Here is a 12,404-nt window from a genome sequence, read left to right as displayed (position 1 = left end):
TGTTATTTTAGGCCTTTGAAGCCTGTCTGCGGTCCCTCCTTCCACTAGTCCTCCACTGACCAGACCACTGCTGCCCGTGTACCCCTGGAACCAATTATAAAGTGCCTACAGCCAGCCCATTTTCTTATGTTAGGCCTTTGAAGCCTGTCTGCGGTCCCTACTTTAAATACTCCTCCACTGACCACCAAGCTGCCTGCCCATGTATCCATGTAACCGCTGTAAAACTGCCATGAGCCTATTGTTTGTTATTTTAGGCCTTTGAAGCCTGTCTGCGGTCCCTCCTTCCACTAGTCCTCCACTGACCAGACCACTGCTGCCCGTGTACCCCTGGAACCAATTATAAAGTGCCTACAGCCAGCCCATTTTCTTATGTTAGGCCTTTGAAGCCTGTCTGCGGTCCCTACTTTAAATACTCCTCCACTGACCACCAAGCTGCCTGCCCGTGTATCCATGTAACCGCTGTAAAACTGCCATGAGCCTATTGTTTGTTATTTTAGGCCTTTGAAGCCTGTCTGCGGTCCCTCCTTCCACTAGTCCTCCACTGACCAGACCACTGCTGCCCGTGTACCCCTGGAACCAATTATAAAGTGCCTACAGCCAGCCCATTTTCTTATGTTAGGCCTTTGAAGCCTGTCTGCGGTCCCTACTTTAAATACTCCTCCACTGACCACCAAGCTGCCTGCCCGTGTATCCATGTAACCGCTGTAAAACTGCTATGAGCCTATTGTTTGTTATTTTAGGCCTTTGATAGCCTGTCTGCGGTCCCTACTTTAAATACTCCTCCACTCACCACCACCAAGTTGCCTGCCCGTGTATCCATGTAACCGCTGTAAAACTGCCATGAGCCTATTGTTTGTTATTTTAGGCCTTTGATAGCCTGTCTGCGGCCCCTACTTGCAATACTCCTCCACTGACCACAATGCTGCCTGGAGTGCCTGCCTGTGTATCCATGTAACCGATGTAAAACTGCCATGACTGCCTACTGTTTGTTATTTTAGGCCTTTGATAGCCTGTCTGCAGCCCCTACTTGCAATACTCCTCCACTGACCAGACCACTGCTGCCCGTGTACCCCTGGAACCAATTATAAAGTGCCTACAGCCAGCCCATTTTCTTATGTTAGGCCTTTGAAGCCTGTCTGCGGTCCCTACTTTAAATACTCCTCCACTGACCACCAAGCTGCCTGCCCGTGTATCCATGTAACCGCTGTAAAACTGCCATGAGCCTATTGTTTGTTATTTTAGGCCTTTGATAGCCTGTCTGCGGTCCCTACTTTAAATACTCCTCCACTCACCACCACCAAGTTGCCTGCCCGTGTATCCATGTAACCGCTGTAAAACTGCCATGAGCCTATTGTTTGTTATTTTAGGCCTTTGATAGCCTGTCTGCGGCCCCTACTTGCAATACTCCTCCACTGACCACACCAATGCTGCCCGTGTACCCCTGGAACCTATTTAAAAGTTCATAGAGCCTAGTTATATATTTTATTTACTATTAATAAGGCCATGATGGACTACGCTGTACCACGCTACAAGCTAACCAGTCGACACTTCTTTTGCGAGAAAAGCCATCCCAACCCTCCACCAGCATGTAGAAGACCGCATTGTCCATGCACTCTGGCAATCTGTGAGTACAAAGGTGCACCTGACAACAGACGCATGGACCTGTAGGCATGGCCACGGAAGATTACGTGTCCATTACGGCGCAATGGGTTAATGTGGTGGATGCATGGTCCACAGGGGACAGCCTACTAAGTCTGTCTGCAGTCCCTAATTCAAATTGTCCTCCACTGTCTAAATCGGAGCTTCCACCTTCTGGCTTTCGGCCTATAGTATCAGAAATTAAACTGCATTTGGCCTTCAACTTTGGTTAGGGCCTACTAACGGCTTCTGCCCCTCCCTGGTGTTGCCCTCAACTAAATAAAGCTGAGCTTCAACCTTCTGCTCCAAATTACCATTTTGAAAAATGCAATAGGCTTTTCCGGCCTACTAAAGGTGTCTGTCTGTGTGCCCCTGCCTGGTGTTGTCCTCAACTAAATAAAGCTGAGCTTCAACCTTCCGGCTCTCATTAAGTGGTTTTAAAAAAAAAAATGGTGGTTAGGGCCTACTAACGGCTTCTGCCCCTCCCTGGTGTTGTCCTCAACTAAATAAAGCTGAGCTTCAACCTTCCGGCTCTCATTAAGTGGTTTTAAAAAAAAAAATGGTGGTTAGGGCCTACTAACGGCTTCTGCCCCTCCCTGGTGTTGTCCTCAACTAAATAAAGCTGAGCTTCAACCTTCCGGCTCTCATTAAGTGGTTTTAAAAAAAAAAATGGTGGTTAGGGCCTACTAACGGCTTCTGCCCCTCCCTGGTGTTGTCCTCAACTAAATAAAGCTGAGCTTCAACCTTCCGGCTCTCATTAAGTGGTTTTAAAAAAAAAAATGGTGGTTAGGGCCTACTAACGGCTTCTGCCCCTCCCTGGTGTTGTCCTCAACTAAATAAAGCTGAGCTTCAACCTTCCGGCTCTCATTAAGTGGTTTTAAAAAAAAAAATGGTGGTTAGGGCCTACTAACGGCTTCTGCCCCTCCCTGGTGTTGTCCTCAACTAAATAAAGCTGAGCTTCAACCTTCCGGCTCTCATTAAGTGGTTTTAAAAAAAAAAATGGTGGTTAGGGCCTACTAACGGCTTCTGCCCCTCCCTGGTGTTGTCCTCAACTAAATAAAGCTGAGCTTCAACCTTCCGGCTCTCATTAAGTGGTTTTAAAAAAAAAAATGGTGGTTAGGGCCTACTAACGGCTTCTGCCCCTCCCTGGTGTTGTCCTCAACTAAATAAAGCTGAGCTTCAACCTTCCGGCTCTCATTAAGTGGTTTTAAAAAAAAAAAATGGTGGTTAGGGCCTACTAACGGCTTCTGCCCCTCCCTGGTGTTGTCCTCAACTAAATAAAGCTGAGCTTCAACCTTCCGGCTCTCATTAAGTGGTTTTAAAAAAAAAAATGGTGGTTAGGGCCTACTAACGGCTTCTGCCCCTCCCTGGTGTTGTCCTCAACTAAATAAAGCTGAGCTTCAACCTTCTGCTCCAAATTACCATTTTAAAAAATTCAATAGGCTTTTCCGGCCTACTAAAGGTGTCTGTCTGTGTGCCCCTGCCTGGTGTTGCCCTCAACTAAATAAAGCTGAGCTTCAACCTTCTGCTCCAAATTACCATTTTGAAAAATGCAATAGGCTTTTCCGGCCTACTAAAGGTGTCTGTCTGTGTGCCCCTGCCTGGTGTTGTCCTCAACTAAATAAAGCTGAGCTTCAACCTTCCGGCTCTCATTAAGTGGTTTTAAAAAAAAAAATGGTGGTTAGGGCCTACTAACGGCTTCTACCCCTCCCTGGTGTTGCCCTCAACTAAATAAAGCTGAGCTTCAACCTTCTGCTCCAAATTACCATTTTGAAAAATGCAATAGGCTTTTCCGGCCTACTAAAGGTGTCTGTCTGTGTGCCCCTGCCTGGTGTTGTCCTCAACTAAATAAAGCTGAGCTTCAACCTTCCGGCTCTCATTAAGTGGTTTTAAAAAAAAAAATGGTGGTTAGGGCCTACTAACGGCTTCTGCCCCTCCCTGGTGTTGCCCTCAATTAAATAAAGCTGAGCTTCAACCTTCTGCTCCAAATTACCATTTTAAAAAATGCAATAGGCTTTTCCGGCCTACTAAAGGTGTCTGCCCCTCCCTGGTGTTGTCCTCAACTGAACAAAGCTGAGCTTCCACATTCTGGCTTTCGCCCTATACTATCAGATATTAAACTGCATTTGGCCTACTAGTGTGGTTAGGCCCTTGAAACAGTGTCTGCTGCTCTTGGGTTTGCTACTCCACTGAACAAAGCAATGCCGCCTGTTTGTTCCTGTTACCAATTTTGAACTGCATGTAGCCTACTTTATTCTTTGGCCCTATATCTGTTTCCTCCTCATCCTGCCCATTGCCCAGCCACTGCTAAATGAGTCTGCTGGTACATTGACCTAGACCACTACATTCCCCTTGTACTCTACACAGCCAGAATCTGTCCCTGCTGAAAGTAAGGTTCCCCTTCCCGCATGTTATACCACCTTACACAGGGACAAAGAGGAAGGTGCAGATGAAAGTGCAGGTTCCTTCATCAGGTGGGGGGGCATACTCGTTGGCGACGTCACTGGCACAGGGCCCCTCAGAGTACGCAAAAGTGTCGCTGCTGGTGGGAGGCGCCCCCGCCATGCAAACACACCGCCGTACTTTGAGGGGCCCTGTGCCAGTGGCAATGCGAACGAGTGGGCCCCCCCCTGCTTGCTCAGGATCACAGCACTTGCAACTTTTAAATACTTACCTTTCCCTGCAACACCGCCGTGACGTAGTCCGCATTTCCTGGGCCCACGAAAAACTTGAGCCAGCCCTACTCCCCCCACAACTTTCCCCCAATTCCCTATGCCCAACTATTATTATACAGTTAATTAAGATTGGCAAGCTTCAGAAACAAGAATGGATGTTTTTGGCATTAAAATGGGCACTGTAGGTGTTTTCCTGGCCTCCACTCACTGCCGACTATGCTTCCCCATTGACTTGCATTGGGTTTCGTGTTTCGGTCGATCCCCGACTTTTAGCGATAATCGGCCGACTGCACTCGACTCGACTCTGGACAAAATCGTGTTTCCCAAAACCCTACTCGATCTTAAAAAAATGAAAGTCGCTCAACCCTACTCAACACTACTCAGGAGATAAGCTGCCACCAGGGGTATCTTGCAGCTTACTACTCTCCCCATTTTCAATTTTTAAAATAACCAATAATATCACATAAAAGGGACAAATACCACTGCACCATAACTAGACCACATATTACCACCACAGTGACCGAATACTACAATACTGATCATTAATAAAAAATCACAAAACTAATATCACCATAAGTGTCATTATACACAGGAGATCTGTATATAGTGTCAGTGTACAGGTAATACAGTGATCACCAGTGACATTATACAAAGGATTTCTCTATATAGTGTCCGTGTGCAGGTAATACAGTGATCACTGGTGAAATTATACACAGGAGCTCTATATATGATATACCGTGTATAGTGTGCATGTACATGTAAAACACTGACTCACCAGTGATGTCTCTAGGTGAAGTCCTTCATGTGCGTGTTTTCATCTTCATTAAGCACAGACCGCCATTACTTCTTCCAGCCAGGATTCGTCGCTGCAGGAAGTAACACAATTATCTAGAGCACCACTTGCATAGCACATTACTTGTTTCCCAACTTCTACACTATACCAGATGAAGAAAAAAAGGTGACATTGTGTCGCTCTGTACAGTAACAGGACCCCGCTTTGAAAAAAGCATCCTCAAAAAATAAAATATATCAATGCAGTAATAATATTCCTTAATTAGGCTCTACAGTAATAATATCCCCCATCCTGGCCCCCTTGTGTCTTATTCCTGGCTCCAGCCATATGTTCTCCCATCCTGCCATCATGTGTATCCATTTTGTGCTCATGTGCTGTCCCATACTGGCCCATATGATATCCACATCCTCCCCCATCTGTCTCCATTGTGCTCCATCTGTCTCCATCATCCTGCCCCATCTGTGCTATGATCCAGCCCCATCTTTCCCATGATCCTGCCTCATCTGTTCGATGATCCTGGCTCATCTGTTCCATGATCCTGCCCCATCTGTCCCATAATCCTGCCTCATCTGTCCCATGATGCCCCATGTGTCCCATGATCCTGCCTAATGTGTCTCCATCAGATCCATCCTGACCCATACTTCAACATGCGTCTCCAGTCTGCACCGTGAACCTGCCCCATTTGTCTCCATCCTGCCCTAAGTTCCTGTCCCATCTGTCTCCATCCTGCACCATCTGCCTCCATCCTGCCCCATGTTCCTACCCCATTTTTCTCCATCTTGCCCCATATATCTCTATCCTGCCACATGTTCCTGCCCCATCAGTTTTGATCCTGCATCATCTGTCTCCATCCTGCCCCATGTTTCTTCCCCATGTGTCTCCATCCTGCACCTTGTTCCTGCACAACTGTCTCCATCCTGCCCCATGTTTCTTCCCCATGTGTCTCCATCCTGCACCTTGTTCCTGCACAACTGTCTCCATCCTGCCTCATGTTACTGCGCCATGTGTGTCCATTGTGCCCCATCTGTCTCCAAGCTGCCCCGTGATCCTGACCCATCTGTCTCCATCCTGCCCTATCTGTCTCATAATGACCCATCTGTCTCCATCCTGCCCCATCTGTCTCAAACCTGCCCCATGATTCTGACCAATCTGTTTCCATCCTGCAATATCTGTCTGTATAATGCCCCATCTGTCTCCATCCTGCCCCATCTGTCTCAAACCTGCCCCATGATTCTGACAAATCTGTTTCCATCCTGCAATATCTGTCTGTATAATGCCCCATCTGTCTCCATCCTGCCCCATGTTCCTACTGCATCTGTCTATAGCCTGCACCATCTTTCTCCATACTGCCCCATCTGTCTCCATCCTGCCCCATGTTCCTACAGCATCTGTCTCCATCTTACCGCATGTCTCCATCCTGCCCCATGTTCCTGCCCCATCTGTCTACAGCCTTCACCATCTGTCTCCATACTGCCCCATCTTCTCCAAGCTGCCCCATGATCCTGACCCATCTGTCGCCATCCTGCCCTATCTGTCTCATAATGACCCATCTCCATAATGACCCTGTCTCCATCCTGCCCCATCTGTCTCCATCCTGCCCCATGTTCCTACTGCATCTGTCTATTGCCTGCACCATCTGTCTCCATACTGCCCCATCTGTCTCCATCCTGCCCCATCTGTTTCGATCCTGCACCATCTGTCTCAATTCTGCCCCATGTTCCTGCCCCATGTGTCTCCATCCTGCCCCATTTGTCTCCATCCTGCCCATGATCCTGACCCATCTGACTCTATCCTAACCTATCTGTCTCCAAAATGCCCATCTGTCTCCATCTTGCTCCATCTGTCTCCATTGATCCCCATAATCATGCCCAATCTGTCTCCATCCTGCCCCATGTTCTGCCCCATCTTTCTCTATGCTGCACCATCTGTCTCCATCCTGCCCCATGTTCCTGCCCCGTCTGTTTCCATCCTGCTCCATCTGGATCCATCCTGCCCTATGTTCTTGACCCATCTGTCTCCATCCTGCACAATCTGTCGCCATTCTGTCCGATGTTCCTGCCTCATCTGTCTCCTTCCTGTCCCATGTTCCTGCCCCATCTGTTTCCATCCTGCTTCATCTGGCTCCATCCTGCCCCAAGCTCTTGCCCCATCTGTCTCCATCCTGCACCATCTGTCTCCATCCTGTCCTATGTTCCTGACCCATCTGTCTCCATCCTGCCCCATCTGTCTTCATACTGCCTCATCTGTATCCACTCTGCCCCATGATCCTGCCACTTCTGTCTGCATCCTGCACATCTATCTCCATTATGACCCATCTATCTCCATCCTGACCCATGTGCCTGCCCCATCTGTCTCCATCCTGCACCATCTGTCTCCATCCTGCCCCATCTGTCTACATCCTGCATCATCTGTCTCCATCCTGCCTCATGGTCGTGCCCCATATGTCTCCATCCTGCCCCATGATCCTGCCCATCTGTCTCCTTCCTGCTCCATCTGTCTCCATACTGCCCCATCTGTCAGCATCCTGCCCTATGTCCTTGCCCCATCTGTCTCTATTCTCCACCATCTGCCTCCATCCTGCTCCATTTGGCTCCATCTTGCCCCATGTATCTGCATCCTGCACTATCTGTCTCCATCTTACCCCATATTCATGCCCCATCTGTCTCCATCCTGCTCAATCTGGCTCCATCCTGCCCTATGTTCTTGCCCCACCTGTCTCCATCCTGTACCATCTGTCTGCATCCTGCCCCATGTTCCTGCCCCATGTGTGTCCATCCTGCCCAACCTGTCTTCAACCTGCCCCATGATCCTAACCCATCTGTCTCCATCTTGCCCCATCTGTCTTCATACTGCCTCATCTGTCTTCAACCTGCCCCATGATCCTGACCCATCTGTCTCCATCTTGCCCCATCTGTCTTCATACTGCCTCATCTGTCTCCATCCTGCCCCATCTGTCTCTATTCTGACCCATCTGTCTCAATCCTGACCCATGTGCCTGCCCCATCTGTCTCCATCTTGCCCCATCTGTCTCTATCCTGCCCCATGTTCCTTACCCATCAGTCTCCATCCTGCATCATCTATCTCCATCCTGCCTCATGTTCTTGCCTCATGTGTCTTCGTCCTGCCCCATTGTCCTGCCTCATCCGAGTCATTCTTGTCCCATCTGTCTCCATCCCGCCCCATTCTACTGCGCCATCTGTCTCCATCCTGCACCATCTGTCTCCATCCTGCCCTATGTTTCTGCCCCATGTATCTCCATCCTGTCCCGTCTGTCTAACACCTGCCCCATGATCCTGACCCATCTTTCTCCATCCTGAACCATCTGTTTTCATACTGCCCCATCTGTCTCCATCCTGCCACATGGTCGTGCCCCATATGTCTCCATCCTGCCCCATGATCCTGCCCATCTGTCTCCTTCCTGCCCCATCTGTCTCCATACTGCCCCATCTGTCAGCATCCTGCCCTATGTCCTTGCCCCATCTGTCTCTATTCTCCACCATCTGCCTCCATCCTGCTCCATTTGGCTCCATCTTGCCCCATGTATCTCCATCCTGCACTATCTGTCTCCATCTTACCCCATATTCATGCCCCATCTGTCTCCACCCTGCTCAATCTGGCTCCATCCTGCCCTATGTTCTTGCCCCATCTGTCTCCATCCTGTACCATCTGTCTGCATCCTGCCCCATGTTCCTGCCCCATGTGTGTCCATCCTGCCCAACCTGTCTTCAACCTGCCCCATGATCCTAACCCATCTGTCTCCATCTTGCCCCATCTGTCTTCATACTGCCTCATCTGTCTTCAACCTGCCCCATGATCCTGACCCATCTGTCTCCATCTTGCCCCATCTGTCTTCATAATGCCTCATCTGTCTCCATCCTGCCCCATCTGTCTCATTCCGGACCCCATGATCCTGGCCCATCTGTATCCATCCTGCACCATCTGTCTCTATTCTGACCCATCTGTCTCAATCCTGACCCATGTGCCTGTCCCATCTGTCTCCATCTTGCCCCATCTGTCTCTATCCTGCCCCATGTTCCTTACCCATCTGTCTCCATCCTGCATCATCTATCTCCATCCTGCCTCATGTTCCTGCCTCATGTGTCTTCGTCCTGCCCCATTGTCCTGCCTCATCCGAGTCATTCCTGTCCCATCTGTCTCCATCTTGCCCCATGATTCTGCCCCATCTGTCTCCATCCTGCAACATCTGTCTCCATTCTGCCCCATCTGTCTCCATCCTGACCCATGTTTCTGCCCCATCTGTCTCCATCCTGCACCATCTGTCTCCATCTTGCATCATCTGTCTCCATCCTACCTCATGTTCCTGCCTCATGTCTACATCCTGCCCCATGATCCTCCCCATCTTTCTCCTTCCTGCCACATCTGTCTCCATACTGCCTAATCCGTCTCCATCCTGCCCCATCTGTCTCCATCCTGCCCCATGATCCTGCACCATGATCCTGCACCATCTGTCTGCACCCTGCCCCTTCATCCTGCACCATCTGTAATTTTCCTGTCCCATTTGACTCCATCCCCTGCCCCATCTGTCTCCATACTGTATCATCTGCCTCCATCTCTCACAATCTGTATCCTTTCTGCCTCATGATACTGCATCATGTGTCTCCAACCTGACCCATCTGTATCCATCCTGCACCATCTGTCTCTATTCTGACCCATCTGTCTCAATCCTGACCCATGTGCCTGTCCCATCTGTCTCCATCTTGCCCCATCTGTCTCTATCCTGCCCCATGTTCCTTACCCATCTGTCTCCATCCTGCATCATCTATCTCCATCCTGCCTCATGTTCCTGCCTCATGTGTCTTCGTCCTGCCCCATTGTCCTGCCTCATCCGAGTCATTCCTGTCCGATCTGTCTCCATCCTGCCCCATGATCCTGCCCATCTGTCTCCTTCCTGCCCCATCTGTCTCCATACTGCCCCATCTGTCAGCATCCTGCCCTATGTCCTTGCCCCATCTGTCTCCATCCATTCCTACGTTCTTGACCCATTTGTCTCCATCCTGCCCCATCTGTCTCCATCCTGCTCCATGGTCCTACACCATGTTTCTCCATTCTGACTCATCTGTCTCTATCCTGCCCCATGATCCTGCCCCATCTGACTAAATCATTTCCCCATCTGTCTCCATCCTGCTCCATGTTCCTTACCCATTTGTCTCCATCCTGCCCAATGTTCCTATTCCATCTGACTCCATCATTCCCCATCCGTCTCCATCCTACCATCAAAACATATTGCGGCTTGCCGCTTTCAGTAAAAAAAGCAACACTTTCTCCCTATCTGGTCGCAGTCCAGTGGCGAAGTCTCCTCCAGCTATTGCAAGTGCGTGCTCTCCAGCGAATGACAGTGACTTCATACGCCAGCGACGTGCGTGCTGATGTCATCTGCCAGTCTCCGATTGGCTGGTACCTTTTAACTATTGCCGTGTGGCCCGCATGGCAATTGATTTTAACTGAACTTGCGTCTCAGACACAGGTTCAGTTACTGCACTGACAGAGTCCTGCCACTGGGGCCCGGTGAGCCAAAGATGGGAGGCCTGCTGTGGGCCTCCTCTCCTTACCAGGCACCATACGCCAATCAGGGCAATAATGCCTTGATGGTGGCCCAGCATCAATCTATTACAGGGTTATCCTATCCTGACGACAATTGAGAATCCTTCCATAGTACAGCATCTGATTGACAATTACAAAGTTTATTTCCTATAAGATTCATAGGAAACACAGGCGAAAAGCTCTCCTTCTTATTCAATATGGGCTTATGGAGATACAGTAAGACCCCTTGGTCTGGATTGGATATGGTATTATGGTTCTGTGCAATTTGGAATGAGCATTGACTGAAATTGTCAGAAATAAAGTATCAATTCTTATATTGGCTGATTTTCTATCTATATCCAGTCATTTACTAATTTAATTCTAGGAAAGCTGGTGTCTGCCAATATGATGATATGCTAATAAAGGCATTGATGATGAGAGTTACTTAGCTTTCTTACATACCTGACAGCAATAGGTATCCAATAAAGTCATTTTCAAGGATCATTTTATTGATCTTATATTGGTCTACTCTTAGGCTGCCAATATCAGATTGTTGGGGATTTGACTCTCTGCAACCCTGCAAATCGGCAGTTTGAAGGTGTTGTGGCACTTGATCAAGATCTTCCTCCTCTTAAGCAGTGATTAGCCTCTACATATTTTCTAGTTACTGATGGCTGTGCCCAATATTGCTGTGTTGCCCTGTTAAAGTTTATGGGTCAACACCAACTGCTGGGCAGTAACGGGCCTTTATTCTTGGCGATGCATAACAGCAACAGTACTATTTTTTTCCTTGGACTTTTGGTGCTACTAAATCAGGAAGTTATGGGGTTAATTTTGGTGTAGATTTTGATCACTCCTTAGTGAGAGCCCTGGTCAAGGATCTCAGCTATTTAAACACCTGAAGCTTTGACTTCCACTGCCAGTCAATAGCTCTGCTTACCTGGTTTATAGCTCTGTTATGTGCTCATGTGATATCATTCTGATTTATAATAATAATAATAATAATAATAATAATAACAATTGTATTTATATAGCTTGTACAGACAATAGACATTACAGCATAACAATAAACACAGATCAAAACAGATACCAAGAGGAGTGAGGGCCCTGCTTGCAAGCTTACAATCTATGCCATTCTTTGACCTCGGCTTGTATAGAGACCATCTGTGTTAGGGCTAGCGGAACGCACCAAATAATTAGAGAAAAGGAATAAGGTGCGTTCGCAGCCCGGGGTCCACCGTGCAGAGATGGAACCTGCTGCTAAGCAATGATGGACTATATGGCAGTACAATGAGGATACACACACGGGTTAACTTCACCCTGTGTGAAAGAAGCAAACCCTGTTGCGTCACAGGGCCACAGTACCACACGTAACAGAAATAATAATACAGTAGCATGAGGGTGCATGCGGTGCCGCACTGGCGGACGCCACTAACCACCCACACTTGGGTTTGGAAAGCGCGGTGATAGCGCACGGCGCCGCACTTGCGGTCACAGCAATAGAAGCTGTTTGTGTACTTGTGTTGGTAACAAGTCGGGCGCTAGATTACAATCATCCTCCTTACTCAAGCATTAAAACACAAGGGAGGGATGTTTAAAGAGAGACTTTCACTCACAAACAACACACACATAACAAGTGTATACTAGCGCAAGGCTGTGCGGCCATGCAAACATTTTATAGCTGCAGCTAGTTCAGGACCTTCCTAGAGGACCAATAGGAGCTGCTGCAGTACCTGAGCATGTGACCCCAGACCTCC

The sequence above is a fragment of the Ranitomeya variabilis genome, chromosome 5 (genome assembly GCF_051348905.1).
Source record: "Ranitomeya variabilis isolate aRanVar5 chromosome 5, aRanVar5.hap1, whole genome shotgun sequence".
Lineage (NCBI taxonomy): Eukaryota > Metazoa > Chordata > Amphibia > Anura > Dendrobatidae > Ranitomeya > Ranitomeya variabilis.
The sequence above is the reverse complement of the archived record's forward strand: the minus strand, read 5'-3'. Positions refer to the sequence as shown.